Below are 6852 nucleotides of genomic sequence, written 5' to 3'. Positions count from 1 at the left end.
TGATTAAAACGGTATATTTCATTTAGACGTTGAGCATTTTTGCTCAAAAAAGACGGAAGACGTATTTATGGTGATTACACGAAGACGTATGTATTTTGGAAGACGCGATACATTGAATATTGTATATAAGTTGTATATATTTAGTTCCTGTTTGTTACTCGTTTTGCTGTTTGCTGTTTATATTCATTATTATGTTTATTATATATGTATTCAACTACCCGGAGCCTTTTATTAAACAACCCCTAGACAAGTGAAAAAGCCTACATTAGAAGCATTGTTTGATGATTTTGAACCATGCCAGAATATAGAGGAGGCCAAAGTCGTCTGTGAAAGTGATGTAGTTTTATCAGAAGCAAGTGAAAAGAAATGTAAACACAATTATGAAGAACCAGACATCCAGGCACGTACCTTGGTTCAGGTACCTGAAGAACCAAATTCTCAACAAAATAATATGGATTATGGAAAAAAAGCATGCTGATGAAGTTCCAATGGAACGCAATGGGATTTCCATTGAGTTCAGCAATGATAATGCCATTGCGTTCAGCAATGGAAATTCCATTGAATTGGGGAATGGGAATCCCATTGGCAATTCTCCATTTATTACCATTAATTATTATCAGTGGTAATTAAATGGAATTTTTTTAATGGAAATTGAATGGAAATTTTTCCTACGGGACCAGTCTTAGTACTGACGACTTTATGATGATGAGAATTATGAGGGCAGTTTGAAAACATTTTTCACAAAACTTTATTCATGCTTCCAATACTGGTATCTACCCTATATGCTCATGTATGTATACGTTCACATGAAACTGTGTTTTGTTATTCCGTTCTTGACACAAAGTGGGTTCAAATCAACGACATAGTCGCAACAACTTTGTCCGCATTGCCTAGTCTGCTACTGGTGGTGGTAGCATATACATATAGCACAAAATCTACACGAAACTTCCCTAAAACGTCCAAATAAATTACTCCAGTTTGAAATTAAACGTTTGCACAAAGCGAACCGCACACATAGCACACATTCTAACACTGAATTTGGGTGCTTCAAAAACAAATATTGCAGCGACAGCAAATTCTTTACGAGCCGGATATCCTCTAGATATTAATAGTAGGTAACTACAGAAACTATTTTTTTGTGTACGTGAATTATGCTTTTAAAAGGAATTGGTTTTTAAAATTGACAATTTTCGACGAATACCCAAAAAAACTTATTATTAGATACTGTTACTTTGTCAAGCTTGTGTGGAATGCGCAAATTTTCGCTTTTTAGAGTGGTTTAAGCCATTTACATCCATAGGCGAAACCAATTCACATTTCTTCCTATTTGCATCGACCTTTGTATCAAGAGTTATCCATTTAATAAAAAACGAAATAGAAACGACTGTGCACGAAGTTTAGTAAATGGTAATGATACAATTGAGTATTTAAATAGGTCAATGTTTACAAAATTATACATTTGAAGTAAGTAAGTAAGTACATGAACAATCCTCCTGCGAGTAATTCTATAACGTCTGTTTTCTTAACCGGTTCTTTAGTTTGTCTAATATATGAAGCTGGACAAGTCGAAAGAAAATACCAACTTTGTTTTCTTTGAACAGCATCCCAGTGTGTTGGCGAGAGACAGAGAGAAAGACGAGGAGTTTAATTTGTTTCGAAGAAAAACCGAATAGAAAGAATAGCAGACTGAAGTTGTTTTAGCTTTAAATTGCGCTCCTACATGTACTCTTGTGACTTTAAAGACTGGAAATTGGAGCTGTTCGCGCGATATTTCGAAAGACAATCAGCTAATAAAACGTTTTTCTAATAAATGTTGAGCTTTTGCGACTTTGTTAACAGTCAAAACATAAAGCGAAGCCAGTTTCTGTTTCTTTAAAAGAAAAATATCATCGTAAAGTGCTAAATAGTGTTTCAACAGACCTCTGCTTCCGTTTCCGCAGTTACAGAAGTTCCGCATACATTTTTACATCAGCTTTTGCATCTGGTTCCGCATTTTTATAACGAAGGTATATCGAAACTTAACAAAATCTTATTTCTCATCTTAAAATGTTTCCAAAAAGGAAAATGGAAATGTAAAATTCCACGGACCACTGCCAAGAAGCCCAGAAGAAAACACCGCATCGATATACGCCGGTCGTGAAAGCCTAAGAACTACATCATTTGTACTAATATAGTACAGTAGAACCCTGATAACTTAAACCTCGATAACGTAATAAGCTCTATAAATTCTTAAAATTTTGTCTTCCATTCCTCTCGGAGTGCAACACCTCTATTACTTAAAATAAAAACCCTTTCGAACTTAAACGAATAATTTGGACATCGCACCTCAGTAAGCAGTGAAAAGTGGTTTGAGTCGGGAGAAAGTCTTCCATGTAAAAGACGAAGAATTACTGAATTTTCTAATTTAGAAAAATGCTTTCTTACATGGTTTAGACAGTGTAGAAATATGTAAAAACATTAGTGTTAGTGGACCTATACTAAAGGAAAAAGCTGAATAGTTTACTAAGTCACTGGAAATTCATAATTTTAAAGCTTAAACTTAAACCCTTAGTAAGTAAAAACCTCAATAACTCAAATTATTTTACGTTTCCCTTGGTCTTTACCTTATCGAGGTGCTACTGTATTATTGACATGAGCTACCCCTAGTTTTATAGTTTCGTAAATTTGATTGTGCACATTTGTTTCACGAGTTACAAAGAGATGTATGTTATTTATTTTAGTTTTCGTTCTTTTATTTCGATTTTCATATTGCACGTAAGCGATTTCGGAGTCGTACTCTCCGAAGATGAAGCGGATGCGGTGTGAGAATAAAAGCCCGCCCGGACCAGGGAGCTTAGTAAATAGAAGTTCGAGAAAGAACAAACAGCATTTGATCAGTTTCCCACCGATAGTAAAGGCTGAAGTTCTGGTTGTGCCTAATGGACGGTAATGGTAAGATTTAGGTCGGAGTCTTGGCACCTTTGCCTTGCCTCCTCCTTCGATGTCACGGAAATCCCGAGCAAGATTCACTTACCGGGACGTACCGACCGACCTCTCTGCTGCGATTGCTGCATTATAGAAAAGAATTTCCAACGGGTGAAACTTCCCAAACACTTTATAGTCTAACTGGCCACTTTTCACTATTTACAGGGTGTTTATTAATTTATTTAGTGTCACTATTGTACTGAACAGCGTCGCTACATCCCCATTTGTACTAACGAGAACCATAAACACTTGTTAATTAATAACCAATTTCCGCCTGTAAATAAAGAAGCTTCTAATTTAAAAATATATATAGTTAATTTTTTACAAATGTAAAAAAATTATTTATGCAAAATTACTTTTGTATAATTACACTGCCGCCGTATCTCCCCCACCCGCTATTTACCCCAACATTTCAGCACAGATGAAGCACCATCTTAATTTGGCCCCTTTGTATACATCGAGTTCGTGTTATTTTTTGGGAATCCCCACATGATGTTAACGTTACTATTGTCTCATTCGTATAAATAATAGTTGTGAATTAATGCATAAAATGAAAAATGCATTTTTCTAGAAGATGAATGTGCATCTTCACATTTTTCTCGGTGAAAAGTTCTGAAAATTAGCCTCATTTAAGTTTTCACCACCTTTTTCATTTCGAAAGAAACAGATTGCACAATATTAAAAGTTCGCGGCGCGTTTTCATGAAAAATACTGCGATTATTTTCCGTGAAGTTTCTAGTTGCTCTTGCGCTGAATAGTAACACGGAATACTTTTATAATTGCACTGAAATTTTTAATTAAAGTGCTAAAATACATATTAATTAAACATGGCGCTCAAGAAGTATGCGTTCGCTTCTTATCTTTTTTCTTTCGTCTAATTGTAGAAGGATTTCTACTAATATAGCAAAGCTTCAGCTAAGAGTGAGAGCAGCCCAGATTAAATTTAACTCCAATCCAGAAGGATTAATGCCCTCGGCTTGGGACTGCTTTTAAGATCTATTACGGGAAAGCATAAATGTTAGCGAAAATTTACTTATAATAACTACGTTGAATACTAAAACAATAGATAGATAAATCATAATTAGAAATTTCATAGATTTAATCAATGACGTTTTCTTTTTTGAATTGAATTTTTTATTGCTGTAGGCCCTTCTCCAAAACGCTCTTAAGTACCTGCGCCGTTTTCTAGCAGGTAATTTAATTTAAAAAAATCGCATGATGCAAGGTCCGGCATGTTCGGTGGGTGTTTCAATAAAATGGTCAAATACTACTTCATGGAGAACGCATCCTTCGAGTTTTATAGAAGCAGACAACAATTTTGATTTAAAGGGTGCAGCAACTATTTATATTATCGTTTGTTTATAACCCCCGATACAAAAAAGGGGTGTTGTCTGTGGAATCGTAGTTCCTAAACGAATGAACCGATTTTTATTTAATTTGTTTTTGGTTAAAAGGTGACTTGATCGAGAGTGTTTTTGTCTATGATTCATATCGGTTTTTTTTTTTAATTTTTTTAACATGATGATTCATTTCGGTATACCTAACCTCTATTCTAAACACACACTAATAAAACTAAAAATAATATTAGAAGCAACACGTTAAATTGCGACGTGTAATGAATGAAAATCGATTAGACTATAAATCCGTGCATTACGGCAGTCGAGTTTATAATTAGAAAAGTCAATTAAAACTTTCTTTGTAGTTGGGAAACTTGCTACAGCTGCACGTTTACCGTTTAACTGTCCTCCACTGTATTTTCCCCTTTGTCACGGACATACGTATGTACCTTGCCAAGCTCTACTGCTTAGTCGAAGTCACACAATCGAAAATTTCAATACAATTTCCTAGTCGCGGAGAAGATTTCAAACTTAATAATAATTAGAGCTTTACAGCGCAACTTAATTAAAAATGAACAGCTACAACTTACCGTTAATTATCGAAAAGGGTGAATTTTTACGTTAATAAGTCCTTCGGGATAATGCCTCACCCATTCCGGTTCCATCGTATCTACCAAATCTGAAAAAAAAATTGAAGTAATAAATATTATTGATAATNAATAGGAGAATGGAGATCACTATAGAAATCAATAATAAATAGACCAGAGTAAATCATCATCATCATCATAAGGTCGTCAGTCTTAAGACTTGTTAGACACGTACCTCCACTCTTTCTTATCCTGAGCTAATCTTCGCAATTCCCTATAACTAGAACAACCATATCCTTAACTATCTGCGAACAGTAATCTAATCTAGGTCTACCTCTACCCCTCCCAACTTCCGTTTCTGCCTCTAATATGTCTGTGACTCGACCTTCATGGCTGAGAAGGTGTTCTCGCCTATTTCTTATTTCTATAGAGTCCTCTGTTCTCCTACTCTTTCTAATACTTCTTCATTTCTAACCTTCTCTATCCACGGTATCCTCATCATTCGTCTGTCTCTACTTTTAAATTTTGTAATTTCCCTACTTGCCTCATTGTTCTAACATTCCACGCTCCGACTCGTGAAACATTGCACCTATCCCTATTGCACTTATTGATGACATCCCCCGAGGTAGTCCCCGCTCGGACATCCGAATGGGGGACTAGTTTACGTCCGGACTGCTTTACCCCAGAGGACGGCATCATTTAATTATTAAAGTATATTTTACTCGGGATCATAATGTGGTAGTTTCCCGTTGCCTTCTAGATCGTATTCAGGGTCTTGTCTTAGTCTAGTTTCTCTTTAAGAACCCCTTTCCCCCATTATGGTTGAACCTGTGGTCCGGCTACCTAAATCATCGAAACTAGCAAGCCGATCCACCCACTCTAGTTTGTACAAGAATTTCGTCAAGGTCCAAGTCCCCTCGGATCAGTTGTACTTATTAAATTATTATTGTTGGTATTTGTTTTTTATTTTTTTACTTGGCACTGCGGAGTGTCCGGTTTTATTATACCAGTACCCGGCAGGATCCTAAAAGAAAATGTCGGATCAGTCGCGTACTGAATCCAAATCTAATTTACACGTCCAGTACCCATACAGTAAGTTATCGGCGATAAATAAAAAGATTTTCAAATTATTCATGGAAACATGAGCCAGTAAAGGGGATAATAGTAAACCTAATGGTAAAGCATTTAATTGCATATTATATGAAATGTGGAAGCATGTAACTAATTGTAAGTACGCCACCAAGTTGTTGGTCAAATAATCAGGATCAAACAAGTTAAAAGATAAAATTGGTACTGCTAAACCGGGTCAAAATTAATACGTAATTTATTTGTTGTTGTTTTTATTGTAACATTTTTATTTTTATTTAGCTTACTCTAATTTTTTTGATTAATTGCTTAATAAAAATGACGCACTGATGTAAGATAACCAGCAATTATTGAGAGCTTGTCTTAATTATCTTGTCTGGCCTTATACCTTAACTATTACACGCACATAATATACATTTAGATATCACATACAAATATTTCGTATTGGTTCTATAGTAAGTACTGCCTATGTGCACAATTTTTGCCGAATCTCTGCCGAAAATTCGAACAATCGTCTCCCAATTTGGGAATTTTCTGAAATTCAATTTGAGTTTAGTGTAGGTATTTTATTAATAATATTTTCAGAGATATAATTTTTAATATTTAATTAGGTACTGCTAAAAGTTTGCCATATTTGTTAAAGGATATCAATATACATATGTTAGATCGTTGAGGTTAAATCTTGGAAGCAATATCGAAACAGATATCGCCATCTAGTGGGTATTTAATAGTACTGAAGTATTTAGCCCTTACGTATCCACTACTAACGATTGCATCAAAAAGTAAAATTCATGGACCATATGGCGTGTAGATACTCTAGACTAACCAAAATGATTTCGTAAAGAAAAAACTCGTGTTCTTCATCTAAATACTATATT

Source organism: Agrilus planipennis, unplaced genomic scaffold (assembly GCF_000699045.2).
Source record: "Agrilus planipennis isolate EAB-ADULT unplaced genomic scaffold, Apla_2.0 scaffold8, whole genome shotgun sequence".
In the NCBI taxonomy this organism is placed as follows: Eukaryota; Metazoa; Arthropoda; class Insecta; order Coleoptera; family Buprestidae; genus Agrilus; species Agrilus planipennis.
The sequence above is the reverse complement of the archived record's forward strand: the minus strand, read 5'-3'. Positions refer to the sequence as shown.